Genomic DNA, 19,658 nt, shown 5'->3' with positions numbered 1-19,658 from the left:
GCTACTAAGTCTTTCCGAAAGACTTCTAGTCTATTTGTCATCTTTTCCGGTTCTAGAAAAGGCCAGAAAGCTTCTGCCATTTCTTTGGCATCTTGGTTGAAATCTTTATTTCATCATGCCTATGTCGAGTCGGGTAAAATTCCGCCTCGAAGGATTACAGCTCATTCTACTAGGTCAGTTTCTACTTCCTGGGCGTTTAGGAATGAAGCTTCGGTTGATCAGATTTGCAAAGCAGCAACTTGGTCCTCTTTGCATACTTTTACTAAATTCTACCATTTTGATGTGTTTTCTTCTTCTGAAGCAGTTCTTGGTAGAAAAGTACTTCAGGCAGTGGTTTCAGTTTTAATCTTCTGTTTATGTTTTTCATTAAACTTTATTTTGGGTGTGGATTATTTTCAGCAGGAATTGGCTGTCTTTATTTTATCCCTCCCTCTCTAGTGACTCTTGCGTGGAAAGATCCACATCTTGGGTAGTCATTATCCCATACGTCACTAGCTCATGGACTCTTGCTAATTACATGAAAGAAAACATAATTTATGTAAGAACTTACCTGATAAATTCATTTCTTTCATATTAGCAAGAGTCCATGAGGCCCGCCCTTTTTTTGTGGTGGTTATGATTTTTTTGTATAAAGCACAATTATTCCAATTCCTTATTTTATATGCTTTCGCACTTTTTTCTTATCACCCCACTTCTTGGCTATTCGTTAAACTGAATTGTGGGTGTTGTGAGGGGTGTATTTATAGGCATTTTAAGGTTTGGGAAACTTTGCCCCTCCTGGTAGGAATGTATATCCCATACGTCACTAGCTCATGGACTCTTGCTAATATGAAAGAAATGAATTTATCAGGTAAGTTCTTACATAAATTATGTTTTTTTTCTGGGCAGGTTTTTTTTTTCCCCCTGCCTGTCGCTGTCACACTCGATCCGCTCATCGCCGCGGCTCCTGGATCTCCTCTGCTAGGCAACGTGACGTGCTCCTCAGCACACTCCTCCCTGACGTCGGCCTCTCTCTCTGCCTTTAAATCTTGGCGGGAGATCTTACTCGGTTCCCGTTTGTTTGTTGCTGACTCCAGTGCTGTGTGAGTACTTTCTTTCATGTAATTGGCAAGAGTCCATGAGCTAGTGACGTATGGGATATACATTCCTACCAGGAGGGGCAAAGTTTCCCAAACCTCAAAATGCCTATAAATACATCCCTCACCACACCCACAATTCAGTTTTCTTTCATGTAATTAGCAAGAGTCCATGAGCTAGTGACGTATGGGATATACATTCCTACCAGGAGGGGCAAAGTTTCCCAAACCTCAAAATGCCTATAAATACACCCCTCACCACACCCACAATTCAGTTTTACAAACTTTGCCTCCTATGGAGGTGGTGAAGTAAGTTTGTGCTAGATTCTACGTTGATATGCGCTCCGCAGCAAGTTGGAGCCCGGTTTTCCTCTCAGCGTGCAGTGAATGTCAGAGGGATGTGAGGAGAGTATTGCCTATTTGAATGCAGTGATCTCCTTCTACGGGGTCTATTTCATAGGTTCTCTGTTATCGGTCGTAGAGATTCATCTCTTACCTCCCTTTTCAGATCGACGATATACTCTTATATATACCATTACCTCTACTGATTCTCGTTTCAGTACTGGTTTGGCTTTCTACAAAACATGTAGATGAGTGTCCTGGGGTAAGTAAATGTTATTTTCTGTGACACTCTAAGCTATGGTTGGGCACTTTGTTTATAAAGTTCTAAATATATGTATTTAAACATTTATTTGCCATGACTCAGAATGTTCAACATTCCTTATTTTTCAGACAGTCAGTTTCATATTTGGGATAATGCATTTCAATTAATCATTTTTTCTTACCTTAAAATTTGACTTTTTCCCTGTGGGCTGTTAGGCTCGCGGGGGCTGAAAATGCTTCATTTTATTGCGTCATTCTTGGCGCAGACTTTTTTGGCGCAAAAAATCTTTTCCGTTTCCGGCGTCATACGTGTCGCCGGAAGTTGCGTCATTTTTTGACGTTATTTTGCGCCAAAGATGTCGGCGTTCCGGATGTGGCGTCATTTTTGGCGCCAAAAGCATTTAGGCGCCAAATAATGTGGGCGTCTTATTTGGCGCCAAAAAATATGGGCGTCATTTTTGTCTCCACATTATTTAAGTCTCATTTTTCATTGCTTCTGGTTGCTAGAAGCTTGTTCTTTGGCATTTTTTTCCCATTCCTGAAACTGTCATTTAAGGAATTTGATCAATTTTGCTTTATATGTTGTTTTTTCTCTTACATATTGCAAGATGTCTCACGTTGCATCTGAGTCAGAAGATACTACAGGAAAATCGCTGTCTAGTGCTGGATCTACCAAAGCTAAGTGTATCTGCTGTAAACTTTTGGTAGCTATTCCTCCGGCTGTTGTTTGTATTAATTGTCATGACAAACTTGTTAATGCAGATAATATTTCCTTTAGTAAAGTACCATTGTCTGTTGCAGTTCCCTCAACATCTAAGGTGCAGAATGTTCCTGATAACATAAGAGATTTTGTTTCTGAATCCATCAAGAAGGCTATGTCTGTTATTTCTCCTTCTAGTAAACGTATAAAATCTTTTAAAACTTCTCTCCCTACAGATGAATTTTTAAATGTACATCATCATTCTGATTCTGATGACTCTTCTGGTTCAGAGGATTCTGTCTCAGAGATTGATGCTGATAAATCTTCATATTTATTTAAAATGGAATTTATTCGTTCTTTACTTAAAGAAGTACTAATTGCTTTAGAAATAGAGGATTCTGGTCCTCTTGATACTAATTCTAAACGTTTAGATAAGGTATTTAAATCTCCTGTGGTTATTCCAGAAGTTTTTCCTGTTCCTAATGCTATTTCTGAAGTAATTTCCAAAGAATGGGATAAATTGGGTAATTCTTTTACTCCTTCTAAACGTTTTAAGCAATTATATCCTGTGCCGTCTGACAGATTAGAATTTTGGGACAAGTTGATGGGGCTATTGCTACCCTTGCTAAACGTACTACTATTCCTACGTCAGATGGTACTTCGTTTAAGGATCCTTTAGATAGGAAAATTGAATCCTTTCTAAGAAAAGCTTATCTGTGTTCAGGTAATCTTCTTAGACCTGCTATATCATTGGCTGATGTTGCTGCAGCTTCAACTTTTTGGTTGGAGACTTTAGCGCAACAAGTAACAGATCATGATTCTCATGATATTATTATTCTTCTTCAGCATGCTAATAATTTTATCTGTGATGCCATTTTTGATATTATCAGAGTTGATGTCAGGTTTATGTCTCTAGCTATTTTAGCTAGAAGGGCTTTATGGCTTAAAACTTGGAATGCTGATATGGCTTCTAAATCAACTCTACTTTCCATTTCTTTCCAGGGTAACAAATTATTTGGTTCTCAGTTGGATTCTATTATCTCAACTGTTACTGGTGGGAAAGGAACTTTTTTACCACAGGATAAAAAATCTAAGGGTAAAAACAGGGCTAATAATCGTTTTCGTTCCTTTCGTTTCAACAAAGAACAAAAGCCTAATCCTTCATCCTCAGGAGCAGTTTCAGTTTGGAAACCATCTCCAGTCTGGAATAAATCCAAGCCTGCTAGAAAGCCAAAGCCTGCTTCTAAGTCCACATGAAGGTGCGGCCCTCATTCCAGCTCAGCTGGTAGGGGGCAGGTTACGTTTTTTCAAAGAAATTTGGATCAATTCTGTTCACAATCTTTGGATTCAGAACATTGTTTCAGAAGGGTACAGAATTGGTTTCAAGTTGAGACCTCCTGCAAAGAGATTTTTTCTTTCCCGTGTCCCAGTAAATCCAGTGAAAGCTCAAGCATTTCTGAATTGTGTTTCAGATCTAGAGTTGGCTGGAGTAATTATGCCAGTTCCAGTTCCGGAACAGGGGATGGGGTTTTATTCAAATCTCTTCATTGTACCAAAGAAGGAGAATTCCTTCAGACCAGTTCTGGATCTAAAAATATTGAATCGTTATGTAAGGATACCAACATTCAAGATGGTAACTGTAAGGACTATCTTGCCTTTTGTTCAGCAAGGGAATTATATGTCCACAATAGATTTACAGGATGCATATCTGCATATTCCGATTCATCCAGATCATTATCAGTTCCTGAGATTCTCTTTTCTGGACAAGCATTACCAGTTTGTGGCTCTGCCGTTTGGCCTAGCTACAGCTCCAAGAATTTTTACAAAGGTTCTCGGTGCCCTTCTGTCTGTAATCAGAGAACAGGGTATTGTGGTATTTCCTTATTTGGACGATATCTTGGTACTTGCTCAATCTTTACATTTAGCAGAATCTCATACGAATCAACTTGTGTTGTTTCTTCAAGATCATGGTTGGAGGATCAATTTACCAAAAAGTTCATTGATTCCTCAGACAAGGGTAACCTTTCTGGGTTTCCAGATAGATTCAGTGTCCATGACTCTGTCTTTAACAGACAAGAGACGTCTAAAACTGATTTCAGCTTTTCGAAACCTTCAGTCACAATCATTCCCTTCGGTAGCTTTATGCATGGAAATTCTAGGTCTTATGACTGCTGCATCGGACGCGATCCCCTTTGCTCGTTTTCACATGCGACCTCTTCAGCTTTGTATGCTGAATCAATGGTGCAAGGATTACACAAAGATATCTCAATTAATATCTTTAAAACCGATTGTTCAACACTCTCTAACATGGTGGACAGATCACCATCGTTTAATTCAGGGGGCTTCTTTTGTGCTTCCGACCTGGACTGTAATTTCAACAGATACAAGTCTCACAGGTTGGGGAGCTGTGTGGGGATCTCTGACGGCACAAGGAGTTTGGGAATCTCAGGAGGTGAGATTGCCGATCAACATTTTGGAACTCCGTGCAATTTTCAGAGCTCTTCAGTTTTGGCCTCTTCTGAAGAGAGAATCGTTCATTTGCTTTCAGACAGACAATGTTACAACTTTGGCATACATCAATCATCAAGGAGGGACTCACAGTCCTCTGGCTATGAAAGAAGTATCTCGAATTTTGGTTTGGGCGGAATCCAGCTCCTGTCTAATCTCTGCGGTTCATATCCCAGGTATAGACAATTGGGAAGCGGATTATCTCAGTCGCCAAACGTTGCATCCGGGCGAATGGTCTCTTCACCCAGAGGTATTTCTTCAGATTGTTCAAATGTGGGAACTTCCAGAAATAGATCTGATGGCGTCTCATCTAAACAAGAAACTTCCAGGTATCTGTCCAGATCCCGGGATCCTCAGGCGGAGGCAGTGGATGCATTATCACTTCCTTGGAAGTATCATCCTGCCTATATCTTTCCGCCTCTAGTTCTTCTTCCAAGAGTAATCTCCAAGATTCTGAAGGAATGCTCGTTTGTTCTGCTGGTAGCTCCGGCATGGCCTCACAGGTTTTGGTATGCGGATCTTGTCCGGATGGCCTCTTGCCAACCGTGGACTCTTCCGTTAAGACCAGACCTTCTGTCGCAAGGTCCTTTTTTCCATCAGGATCTAAAATCCTTAAATTTAAAGGTATGGAGATTGAACGCTTGATTCTTGGTCAAAGAGGTTTCTCTGACTCTGTGATTAATACTATGTTACAGGCTCGTAAATCTGTATCTAGAGAGATATATTATAGAGTCTGGAAGACTTATATTTCTTGGTGTCTTTCTCATCATTTTTCTTGGCATTCTTTTAGAATACCGAGAATTTTACAGTTTCTTCAGGATGGTTTAGATAAGGGTTTGTCCGCAAGTTCTTTGAAAGGACAAATCTCTGCTCTTTCTGTTCTTTTTCACAGAAAGATTGCTATTCTTCCTGATATTCATTGTTTTGTACAAGCTTTGGTTCGTATAAAACCTGTCATTAAGTCAATTTCTCCTCCTTGGAGTTTGAATTTGGTTCTGGGAGCTCTTCAAGCTCCTCCGTTTGAACCTATGCATTCATTGGACATTAAATTACATTCTTGGAAAGTTTTGTTCCTTTTGGCAATCTCTTCTGCCAGAAGAGTTTCTGAATTATCTGCTCTTTCTTGTGAGTCTCCTTTTCTGATTTTTCATCAGGATAAGGCGGTGTTGCGAACTTCTTTTGAATTTTTACCTAAAGTTGTGAATTCCAACAACATTAGTAGAGAAATTGTGGTTCCTTCATTATGTCCTAATCCTAAGAATTCTAAGGAGAAATCGTTGCATTCTTTGGATGTTGTTAGAGCTTTGAAATATTATGTTGAAGCTACTAAGTCTTTCCGAAAGACTTCTAGTCTATTTGTTATCTTTTCCGGTTCTAGAAAAGGCCAGAAAGCTTCTGCCATTTCTTTGGCATCTTGGTTGAAATCTTTAATTCATCTTGCCTATGTTGAGTCGGGTAAAACTCCGCCTCAGAGGATTACAGCTCATTCTACTAGGTCAGTTTCTACTTCCTGGGCGTTTAGGAATGAAGCTTCGGTTCATCAGATTTGTAAAGCAGCGACTTGGTCCTCTTTGCATACTTTTACTAAATTCTACCATTTTGATGTATTTTCTTCTTCTGAAGCAGTTTTTGGTAGAAAAGTACTTCAGGCAGCGGTTTCAGTTTGAATCTTCTGCTTATGTTTTTCATTAAACTTTGTTTTGGGTGTGGATTTTTTTCAGCAGGAATTGGCTGTCTTTATTTTATCCCTCCCTCTCTAGTGACTCTTGTGTGGAAGATCCACATCTTGGGTAGTCATTATCCCATACGTCACTAGCTCATGGACTCTTGCTAATTACATGAAAGAAAACATAATTTATGTAAGAACTTACCTGATAAATTCATTTCTTTCATATTAGCAAGAGTCCATGAGGCCCGCCCTTTTTTGTGGTGGTTATGATTTTTTTGTATAAAGCACAATTATTCCAATTCCTTATTTTTATATGCTTTCGCACTTTTTTATCACCCCACTTCTTGGCTATTCGTTAAACTGAATTGTGGGTGTGGTGAGGGGTGTATTTATAGGCATTTTGAGGTTTGGGAAACTTTGCCCCTCCTGGTAGGAATGTATATCCCATACGTCACTAGCTCATGGACTCTTGCTAATATGAAAGAAATGAATTTATCAGGTAAGTTCTTACATAAATTATGTTTTACAAACTTTGCCTCCTATGGAGGTGGTGAAGTTTGTGCTAGATTTCTACCTTGATATGCGCTTCGCAGCAGGCTGAAGCCCGGTTTTCCTCTCAGAGTGCAGTGAATGTCAGAGGGATGTGAAGAGAGTATTGCCTATTTGAATACTATGGTCTTCCTCTAGGGGATCTATTTCATAGGTTCTCTGTTATCGGTCGAAGAGATTTCTTCTCCTACCTCCCTTTTCAGATCGACGATATACTCTTATATACCATTACTTCTACTGATTCTCGTTTCAGTACTGGTTTGGCTATCTACTATATGTAGATGAGTGTCTTGGGGTAAGTAAGTCTTATTTCTATTCATGACACTCTTAGCTATGGTTGGGCACTTTATATGTAAAGTTCTAAATATATGTGTTAAACTTATATTTGCCATGATTCAGGATAAACAGTATTCCTTCTTTCAGACTGTCAGTTTCATTTTTTTGGGAAAATGCATATGAATTATATTTTTTCAATTGACTTTTTTTCTAAATTGCGGGCTGTTAGGCTCGCGCGTGCAGAAAATGCTTCAGTTTACAGCGTCATTCTTGGCGCAAGACTTTTTTGGCGCAAAAATTTCATCACATGATTGCGTCATTTTTGACGTATGTGTGTTGCGGACGTTTCTTGGCACCAAAAAATATGGGCGTCATTCTTGGCGCCAAAAATGTGGGCGTCATACTTGGCGCCAGTTTTTTTCACATTATTTCAGTCTCACTTTTTAGTTGCTTCTGGTTTCTAGAGGCTTGTTTTGTTTTGCATTCTTTCCCATTCCTGAAACTGCCATTTAAGGAATTTGATAATTTTGCTTTATATGTTGTTTTTTCTATTACATATTGCAAGATGTCACTACCTCTGACCCTGGATCAGAATCTACTTCTGGAAAGACGCTGCCTGATGTCGGTTCTACCAAAGCTAAGTGCATTTGTTGTAAACTTTTGGTAACTGTACCTCCGGCTGTAGTTTGTGTTAGTTGTCATGATAAACTATCAAACGCTGATAATATTTCCATTAGTAATAATCCATTACCTGTTGTTGTTCCTTCAACATCTAATGTTCAGGATGTTCCTGTTAATGTAAAATAATTTGTTTCTAATTCTATTTGGAAGGCTCTGTCTGTTATTCCTCCTTCTAGTAAACGTAAGAGGTCTTTTAAAACTTTTCATATTTCAGATTAATTTTTAAATGACCGCCAACACTCTGACTTATCTATTTCTGATGAGGATCTATCTGGTTCAGAAGATTCTGCCTCAGATATTGACACTGATAAATCTTCATATTTGTTTAAGATGGAGTTTATTCGTTCTTTACTTAAAGAAGTGTTGATTGCATTAGATATGGAGGAGTCTAGTCCTCTTGATATTAAAACTAATAAGCGTTTAAATTCAGTTTTTAAACCTCATGTAGTTATTCCAGATGTTTTTCTAGTTCCTGATGCTATTTCAGAAGTAATTTCTAGGGAATGGAATAGTCTGGGTACTTCATTTACTCCTTCTCCAAGGTTTAAGAAATTGTACCCTTTGCCATCTGATAGATTAGAGTTTTAGGAGAAAATCCCCAAAGTTGATGGGGCTATCTCTACTCTTGCTAAACGTACTACTATTCCTACGGCAGATAGTACTTCTTTTAAGGATCCTTGAGATAGGAAGCTTGAATCCTTTCTAAGGAAGGCTTATTTATGTTCAGGTAATCTTCTCAGGCCTGCTATTTCTTTGGCTGATGTTGCTGCAGCTTCTACCTTCTGGTTGGAGGCTTTAGCGCAACAAGTGTCAGACCATAATGCTTATAGCATTGTTAAACTTCTTCAACATGCTAATAACTTTGTTTGTGATGCCATTTTTGATATCATTAGAATTGATGTCAGGTATATGTCTTTAGCTATTTTAGCTAGAAGAGCTTTATGGCTTAAGTCTTGGAATGCAGATATGACTTCTAAGTCAATGCTGCTTTCTCTTTCTTTCCAAGGTAATAAATTATTTGGTTCTCAGTTGGATTCTATAATTTCAACTGTTACTGGGGGGAAGGGAGCTTTTTTGCCTCAGGACAAAAAGTCTAAAGATAAATATAGGGCTGCTAATCGTTTTCATTCCTTTCGTCAGAATAAGGAACAAAAACCTGACCCTTCCCCTAAAGGAACAGTTTCCATTTGGAAACCTTCTCCAGTCTGAAATAAATCCAAGCCTTTTAGAAAGTCAAAACCAGCTCCTAAATCCGCATGAAGGTGCGGCCCTCATTCCAGCACAGCTGGTAGGGGGCAGGTTACGATTTTTCAAAGATGTTTGGATCAATTTGATTCAAAATCTTTGGATTCAGAACATTGTTTCACAAGGGTACAGAATAGGTTTCAAGGTAAGACCGCCTGTGAGAAGATTTTTTCTCACGCATTCCAGTAAACCCAGTAAAGGCTCAGGCGTTTCTGAAATGTGTTTCAGACCTAGAGTCGACTGGGGTAATTGTGACAGTTCCAGTTCTGGAACGGGGTCTGGGTTTTTACTCAAATCTGTTCATTTTACCAAAGAAGGAGAATTCCTTCAGACCAGTTCTGGATCTAAAAATATTGAATCGTTATGTAAGGATACCAACATTCAAAATGGTGACTATAAGGACGATTCTGCCTTTTGTTCAGCAAGGGCATTATATGTCTACAATAGACTTACAGGATGCATATCTTCATATTCCAATCCATCCAGATCACTATCAGTTTCTGAGATTCTCTTTTCTAGACAAGCATTACCAGTTTGTTGCTCTTCCGTTTGGCCTAGCAACAGCTCCAAGGATCTTTTCAAAGGTTCTCGGTGCCCTTCTCTATGTAATCAGAGAACAGGGTATTGCGGTATTTCCTTATTTGGATGATATCTTGGTACTCGCTCAGTCTTTACATTCGGCAGAATCTCATACGAATCAACTTGTGTTGTTTCTTCAAAGACTGGTTATTTCTCAGTGTGCTAGCGTGTGTTTTACTTTTCACGCTAGCAGTTGGGTTGAATCCTGGGCTGATCCTTTACGGCTGACAGTTGCTGGGCTGGTCTGGTGTTGGGAACAGAATCTGGGATCTGGGGTTAGTCCTCGGGTCTTGAGGTACGGTGAGCCTTTTTGAGGTTTAGGTGCTTCTCCATGTTCAAGTTACGTGAGTGGCTTTGATGGCTTGTAGATAGCCTGTGATGTGTCCACTGCTCAGTGGTTGTTTTGCAGTTTGAAGGTGGGGTTGGTGCTCTGATCTGGTATAATGGGTAGAGCAACAGCTTAGGTATTTTGACATCTCTGGTTTGATTCCCTTCACTGGGAAGTGTATTTTTATCAAATCTACTTCAGCTGCTCTTTACTTGCTCTGCAAGTATTTGTTTCCAAATCATCCTAGTATGACTATTGCGTGTGCTTGATGCAAGTGTTTTCTATCTGGGTTTACGGCACGTATTTTGGCTTCTGAATATCTTGATATGAGTTCCTTGTGACTTGAGGACTTTGTTTTCAGTTGTTATTTAGGGTGCGTTTGCACTGTAATAGGAGAAGTGTTCTTCTCTGTTTTCGGATACCGGTCCTAATCTTGTGGTTTCTGTACTCTTTGGGGTCTGGGTGTTGCTTCCCCTTGTTTCTCAGGACTGTTTTTTGGCCTCTGTAAGATCGACTTGGTTCTGGAGTTTTTTCCTTATTTTATTTGGAACTTGTTGTACCCTATTTAGGGTATTCCAGGTATCCTTGTCTGGTTTTTGTGTTCTCTTCCTTTTGGGAGTTTACAGTAGTTGATCCCTTTCTCTTGTAAGAGGTGTGTTGTGGGGCACGGACTGCTGGGTGATAGTGTCTCCCGGAGGCATGTTGGCTCAGTCGAGTCTATTTTCTGCGGTCTCTAGCAAGACTTGTGATCTTCTGTGGGTCAGTGTCCTTTTTCACTGTTTTCTCGGCTTCGGATGAAGCGTTTTTTTTTGCTTGGTAGGGGTTTCAGGCCTGGTGCCCTCAGAATGGGCCGCCTTTTGTACCCTTCCGTTTTAGCATTCAGTGTCATCTATAGCTTGGGTATTGTTTTCCCAAAAGTAATTAATGCAGCTGTGGACTCTTTCCATTTATGAATAGACTGGGGTGTCTTTACCTCCTCCTGGTGGCCAGGTTCTGAATTTCCCAAGAGTAATGAATGCAGCTTTGGACTCTTTGGACTTCTTCTGGCACCTTTTCACCCTGATATTTCTTCTACTGTTCCTTGTTCCTCTGCAGAATGACTGGGGGATGAGGGAAGTGGGAGGGGTATTTAAGCCTTTGGCTGGGGTGTCTTTACCTCCTCCTGGTGGCCAGGTTCTGAATTTCCCAAGAGTAATGAATGCAGCTTTGGACTCTTTACAAAGTTAAGCATAATTTGTTGATCAGTTAAGCATAATTTGTTTTCTGGGTATATATTTCAAATACCAGCCTAACCATGATTAATACAGAACACAGTAAGTTTTATACCTAAAAGGACAGTATACACCAGAATTTTCTTTCAAATAGTCTGCGAGAGTCCACGAGCTGTTACGTATGGGATATACATTCCTACCAGGAGGAGGCAAAATTTTCCAAACCTCAAAAGCCTATAAAACCCCTCCCACCTCACTCATACCTCAGTTTTAAATTTTGCCTCTGTTGGAGGTGGATGAAGCATGATTGCCCTGTTCCCCTCAGAGTATAGTGTTTGTCAGAGGGATGTGATTGGAGTACTGCCTCATGATACTATGTTTTCTCGCCATGGGAAATCCTTCATAGGTTCTCTGTAAATTCAGTCGCTGGGACAGATTCTTACTTTTCCCATTGAATACAATTTTTAGTGCTAAAAATGTGCGTTATCCATGGCGCATATTTATTAATCAGGTTCATGCACCATATTAAACATGTCACTGTTTACAAGCAGTGCACATCAAATTAATTACCCTTATATACGCACTAAGCATTCAAACGAAACATGCGTCACTATTAGCACAACATCGCGTCATAAACCATGCAAGTAAGACTAACGGTCAGATGGCGTGTCATCACATGCGCACACTTGCGTGCCTTTTTGTCTATAAATCAGTATTGAAAATTGTGCACAACTGACAATTGCTGCTTACCTAGGCTGCATTTGCTTAGCACTTTAAATGTTCATGCAAAGCTATATATAGGGGGCAATTTTTTCCTTTCTTCAAAAAGTATGCTTAAAGGGGGTTATGATAGTAATTATTGCATTTATTTTTTCTGAAACATGTTGCCATAAAGGAGCAGCACCAATTTGTCCCTAAATTTTCCATAGAAACTGTGTCTACTGAACACCTTTCTACCAAAGCTAAGTGTGTTTATTGTAAAACAACTGAAGTAGCTTCTTTAGCTCATGTACAGGGAGTGCAGAATTATTAGGCAAGTTGTATTTTTGAGGATTAATTTTATTATTGAACAACAACCATGTTCTCAATGAACCCAAAAAACTTAATATCAAAGCTGAATAGTTTTGGAAGTAGTTTTTAGTTTGTTTTTAGTTATAGCTATTTTAGAGGGATATCTGTGTGTGCAGGTGACTATTACTGTGCATAAATATTAGGCAACTTAACAAAAAACAAATATATACCCATTTCAATTATTTATTTTTACCAGTGAAACCAATATAACATCTCAACATTCACAAATATACATTTCTGACATTCAAAAACAAAACAAAAACAAATCAGTGACCAATATAGCCACCTTTCTTTGCAAGGACACTCAAAAGCCTGCCATCCATGGATTCTGTCAGTGTTTTGATCTGTTCACCATCAACATTGCGTGCAGCAGCAACCACAGCCTCTCAGACACTGTTCAGAGAGGTGTACTGTTTTCCCTCCTTGTAAATCTCACATTTGATGATGGACCACAGGTTCTCAATGGGGTTCAGATCAGGTGAACAAGGAGGCCATGTCATTAGATTTTCTTCTTTTTGTTTAATCTTTTATTTATATCAAATTTTCATTACAATCAAAAAGAAAATGCAATATAACAGTATAACAGTATAAAGGTAACAGGACTTCAGCAGTTCACAAGGCTCTTACAAACATAGCTCGTTACACATTAACTTCTGTGACACTTTAATAAAACCCACCTATAGAAGGAATTAATCAACACACCTCCCTCCGAAGCAGTACTAATATCACATATAAACAGATTGTAGCAGAGTAATACAGTTCCCTCCTGTCTATCCTGTGAAGGTCTATACAACTAAGCCATGTGTTCCGATTTCAAGGTCAGAGGGTCCTAAACTATAACGCTCAATGCGTTTATTCTATCGGTCATGCTGTCTCAGGTCAGGGCGGGTAAGGTCAAGGGGGTGTGTATGGATCCCCAGCCATCAAAGGACGTCTTCTCTCCCTAATTTGGTGGTGGTAGGCAATAAGTCCCTCTCTGACTGAATCCATGCTGGGTTCCTCAGTTATAGAAGCACAGTGAGCAACCCTAAGGGGGGGTCTACCTTTGTCTGGGGCAGTAATAGGATTCCCAAAAGAACATCATTTCAGCATAGAAGTCCAGTTTATCTATAGTATAATAATGATATCTCTCTAGTGACAGATTTATCTCCATTTGGGATTTCCACATCTGTAAGGTGGGTGTGGCTTCAGATTTCCACAATCTAGGTAATATTTGTTTGGCGCTACAGACAGCTAACTGAAGGAGGGAAGTATAGTGTTTAAATGGAAGTTTAGGCAAGACATGGAATATATATATTAAAGGATCTAGTGGAAGGTCGTGATTTAACATTTTGCTCATTTCCTGATTTACTTCTATCCAAAACTTCCGAACCTTAGGGCATTCCCACCAAATATGGTAAGGTGTGCCCTCTCCTGAGCATTTCCTCCAGCATCTATCCGATGCTTCCGGAAAAATATATTTTAACCTATGGGGGGTGAGATACCAACGTAGTAGAAATTTGTAATTAGTTTCTAGTAATGCAGTTGAGTGTGCGGATTTGCTGGTATATGCAAATATAGCGTACCATTCGTCCTCCGAAAGTGTGTAGGGGAGTTCTTTATGCCAAGATAGTATAGTCGGGGTCTGTTGGAACTCAGAGGGTGTGGTTAGTAATTTATATAAGGTGGAAATAGCGTGCGGTGGGGGTGAATCAAGGGTGCACAGTCTTTCTAATGGGGAGCGTTCCCTAGTGACCGGGTGCCTCAGCTTTAGCGTATGTACAAAGTGCTTGAGTTGCAAATATCCAAACCAGGTAGTGAATTGTGTAATACCCAGCTCTGAAAGTTGCTGTCTAGGCATCAGTTTGTCTGAGTCAAGTAACGTGTATAGTGGAAGGAAACTGTCCAAACAGCATTGCACTTTAGGAGTAACCAACATCCCACTAATGAAATCAGGATTGGCTAGTGCTGTTGTCAAAGGGGAGGGGACTGTCGTGAGATGTGGGTAGGCGGCCAGAACCCTAGACCACACACTGAACGTCTCCTTAATTATAGGATAGTTTTTTATTATGGCCGGTTGGTTCCCTTTAGGTTGCCAGCAATATACACCAAGTTGGGCCTGTCTGGTCAAGTCGTGCTCTAACTTCATCCATGTTTTGTCGTGTTCTAGGGGAAGTGTGCACCAGTCAACTACTCTGCGTAAAAAGACTGCTGTTCGGTATCTAGCCAGGTCCGGAACCCCCAAACCTCCATGTTTTTTAGATAAGTATAGAGTGGACCTGGCGATTCTGGGGGGTCTTTTCCTCCAGATGTACGAATTCATCACTGATTGTAGCTTATTAAGATAGATATCAGATAGTGGTATGGGGAGTGCTTGGAATACATATAAAATCTTAGGGAGGATGGTCATTTTGGCTACTCCTATCCTGCCTAGCCAGGAAATATTTTTATTTAGCCATACTGACGTGTCTTTGGTGATGGTTGTCAAAAGTGGTTCATAATTCAGTTCATGTAGCCGCTGTACGCTGGTTGCGAGATTAATGCCTAAATATTTCAATGAGGACTTCTGTATTGAGTATGGGACCTGTGTATTGAGTGCATGGATCTCTGCCTCAGATTGATGGGGAGCAGTTCAGATTTGGTTTTGTTGACTAGGTAATTAGAACATAGGCCAAATTCCTCTAAATTGTGCTGTGCCGCAGAGAGAGACGAGGTCGGGTGAGTCAATGTCAGTAGTAGATCGTCCGCGTAAAGTGCCAATTTGTGGTGAGCCTTGTTTACAAGAAGTCCTGTTATGTCAGGATTATTTCGCAGTTTAGTGGCAAGTATTTCCATTGAGAGTACAAATAACAAGGGCGATAGGGGGCATCCCTGTCTGGTGCCATTTAATATGTTAAAGGGGCTGGATAACGTACCATTAACCTTAACTTTAGCAGTGGGTTTGGTGTAGAGCGTCAGTATTTTCTGTATAAAACTGTCGGGGAAACCAAATTTCTGTAGGGTAAGTCTAAGAAAGGTCCAGTCAAGTCTGTCAAATGCTTTTTCAGCGTCAGTAGAGAATAGAACCATGGGTATATCATGTGTAGTCGCGTACTGTATTAGATGAAGGACTTTCACTGTGTTGTCCTTGGCCTCCCTCTGCGGCACAAATCCCACCTGATCCGGGTGGATCAATGTGGGTAAGGTTTTGTTGATTCTTGTGGCCAATATCTTTGCATAAATTTTGATGTCGACGTTCAATAGGGAGATTGGGCGGTAGTTAGATGGGATCGTTGGGTCTTTGCCTGGTTTCGGTATCACCGTAATGATGGCTTCGAGCATGGAAGGGGGTAAATCATGGGTCCCATCAATACCATTAAAGACAGTGAGCAAGTGGGGCAGGAGGAGATGTTTAAATTTTTTTATAATAACCACTAGTGAGGCCATCTGGGCCAGGACTTTTCCCTTGCTTAAGTGAGTGTATAGCGTTTCCTATCTCTTCAGCCGTAATAGCTGAGTCAAAGGATTCTAGCTCCTCTTTAGATATTCTAGGGAGTTGTATAGTGTCTAAGTATCGCTGGCAGTGCAATTGATGTGCCGTCTTGTGTCTATGAGGTGTCAGGTTATATAGAGCTGCATAGTACCTTCTGAATATCTCTGTTATTCTCTGGGTCTCCACCGTGGGTGTATTAGGAGGGTCTTGTAGCGCGGGAATGTAGTGTGTCGACTGCCTAGTTTTAAGTGTTCTAGCTAAAAGTCTTCCAGGTTTATTGCTCTCTATAAAGAATTTCTGTCGCAATTTTAACGCCTGTGTCTGGGCCGAGTGGTCAAGGAATTTTTTAAGCTTATGTCTGGCTTGTTCATGTTGTTGTCTTAGGGAATCATCTTGCGGGTTGCTTTTATATAATTTATCAATTTGCTGAAATGCCGCAGTAAGGTCCATGTGTTGCTGCCTATAAGCCTTGCTCTGTTGTGACCTGAGCTTTATCATTTCTCCCCTTATAACGCACTTATGTGCCTCCCACAAAGTGAACGGATCTATGTCAGATGTGTTGTTGTGCTCGAAGTATTCCCTAATAGAGGTTTCTACCTTTTTTGACAGTAAGTCGTCTTTTAGTATTGTGTCATCAAAGCGCCAATGAAATGGTAGATTTTCTTCTTTTATACCCTTTCTTGCCAGCCACGCTGTGGAGTACTTGGACGCATGTGATGGAGCATTGTCCTGCATGAAAATCATATTTTTCTTGAAGGATGCAGACTTCTTCCTGTACCACTGCTTGAAGAAGGTGTCTTCCAGAAACTGGCAGTAGGACTGGGAGTTGAGCTTGACTCCATCCTCAACCCGAAAAGGCCCCACAAGCTCATCTTTGATGATACCAGCCCAAACCAGTACTCCACCCCCACCTTGCTGGCGTCTGAGTCGGACTGGAGCTCTCTGCCCTTTACCAATCCAGCCACAGGCCCATCCATCTGGCCCATCAAGACTCACTCTCATTTCATCAGTCCATAAAACCTTAGAAAAATCAGTCTTGAGATATTTCTTGGCCCAGTCTTGACGTTTCAGCTTGTGTGTCTTGTTCAGTGGTGGTCGTCTTTCAGCCTTTCTTACCTTGGCCATGTCTCTGAGTATTGCACACCTTGTGCTTTTGGGCACTCCAGTGATGTTGCAGCTCTGAAATATGGCCAAACTGGTGGCAAGTGGCATCTTGGCAGCTGCACGCTTGACTTTTCTCAGTTCATGGGCAGTTATTTTGCGCCTTGGTTTTTCCACACGCTTCTTGCGACCCTGTTGACTATTTTGAATGAAACGCTTGATTGTTCGATGATCACGCTTCAGAAGCTTTGCAATTTTAAGAGTGCTGCATCCCTCTGCAAGATATCTCACTATTTTTGACTTTTCTGAGCCTGTCAAGTCCTTCTTTTGACCCATTTTGCCAAAGGAAAGGAAGTTGCCTAATAATTATGCACACCTGATATAGGGTGTTGATGTCATTAGACCACACCCCTTCTCATTACAGAGATGCACATCACCTAATATGCTTAATTGGTAGTAGGCTTTCGAGCCTATACAGCTTGGAGTAAGACAACATGCATAAAGAGGATGATGTGGTCAAAATACTCATTTGCCTAATAATTCTGCACTCCCTGTATGCTCATTATTTCTCAGGAAAATCAAATTGGATTCAAAATATCAGGTAAGATTTTTTTATTTTTTTTGTTTAAAAAGATAAATAATCCCTTTATTACCCATTCTGCAGTTTTGCATTACCTCTGTGATTACCTTGTTTCTAAGCCTCTGCAGACTACCCCCTTATCTCAGTTCTTTTGACAGACATGCATTTTAGCCAACATCCCGATATTGCTGACTTTATAAATAACTCCACAGGAGTGAGAACAATGTTATCTATATGACCCACATGAACTATAGCAGTGTCTAATGGCGAAAAACTGTCAAAATGCACTGAGATAAGAGGTAGTTCAATTAGAATATGTACCTACCAATTTTTAGCATTCCACAAAGAAATACCAGGAGAGAAAAGCTAATCTATACTATAATCGCATTTGTCGCCAGTTGCGCACGCATCCTCAAAGGAAAGTTGGCTACGCAAGCCAACCAAAAGAATGTTGGCAGCGCGCACAGCTAAAAGAATCCACCTGTATGCAGCGTAGGCAAAGCCTTAAAAAAAAAATAAAAAAAAAATGCAACCGCCCGCACAAAATAACTAAAAAACACATCACCGCCTGCAAGAAATAAAAATAAAAACACGTAACCGCCCGCACAAAGTATAACAAAAAACCCTAACCTCCCGCACAAAGTATTAACAAACACCTAAACCGCAAACCCCCACATCACAAAACAATAAAGTAATTAACCCCTAATCTGCAAATAACATAATTCAAATATTAACCCCTAAACCGACAAACCCCCACATTGCAATAAACCTCATTAACCCATAAACCAACAAACCCCCACATCGCAATAAACCTCATTAACCCCTAAACACCCCACATCACAATAAACCCTTATTAACCTATTAACCCCTAAACCGCCAACCCCCTCAACACAAATAACTAATTTAATTACTAAGCCCCCTAACCTAACACCCCCTAAATTAAGCCAAATACTAGGTTACACTTAAATAAAACCTAACATTAAATTTAAAAAAATAGTCTAAACTTACAAAAAATAAGAAATTACAGGAAAAAAATAAACAAAATTATCAAAAAAAAAAAAAAAAATTAAACCTAATCCCTATGAAAATAACCCCCCCAAAATAAAAACACTGCCTAAACTTAAACTACCAATAGCCCTTAAAATGGCTTTTTGTAGGGCATTGCCCTAAGTTAAACAGCTCTTTTACATTTAAAAATTACTAAATCCCCAACAGTAAAACCCCCCACCCCCCAAATTAAAAAAAAACTAACACTAAAAAACCTAAAGTACCCATTGCCCCTACCCATTAAATCCCTAATCTTAAAAATAAAAAACCTCCCAAAAAAAAAAAAAATCCTAACACTAAGCCCCAAATAGGTAATCACCGTTCCTGAAGTCTGGCGGAGAAGGTCTTCTTCCAGGCGGCTCCTTCATCTTCTATCTTCATCCGTAGCGATGGCGGCCCAGAGCTGGCTTCACTGATGCGTGGCGCCTCAAAAGTGGTGGTCCTCGGAGGCGTGGAGGCTCCTCTTCATGCGATCGTCCGTCGCACACTGAAGATTGAATGCAAGGTACCCCATATTTATTGGGGTACCTTGCAATCCTATTGGCTGAAATTTTGAAATCAGCCAATAGGATGAGAGCTACTGAAATCTTATTGGCTGATTTGAACAGCCAATAGGATTTCAGTAGCTCTAATCCTATTGACTGATTTCAAAATTTCAGCTAATAGGAATGCAAGGTACCCCAAATTGATTGCAGTACCTTGCATTCATTCTTTAGTGTATGACGGACATCGGATGAAGAGGAGCTTCCATGCTGCCGAGGACTGCCGCTGAGGATCCACATGTCAGGGAAGACGGCTCCGCTCCACGCTGCCGGTGAGGACCGCCACTGAGGATCCACAGCTCCGTGCCGCCTTCGCTCCGGATGAAGATAGATGATGGAGCCACCTGGAAGAAGACCTTCTCCGCCGGACTTCAGGAACGGTGAGTACCTATTTGGGGCTTAGTGTTAGGATTTTTATTTTTGGGAGGTTTTTTATTTTTA

Source organism: Bombina bombina, chromosome 6 (genome assembly GCF_027579735.1).
Source record: "Bombina bombina isolate aBomBom1 chromosome 6, aBomBom1.pri, whole genome shotgun sequence".
In the NCBI taxonomy this organism is placed as follows: Eukaryota; Metazoa; Chordata; class Amphibia; order Anura; family Bombinatoridae; genus Bombina; species Bombina bombina.
This window is presented reverse-complemented; position numbering follows the sequence as displayed.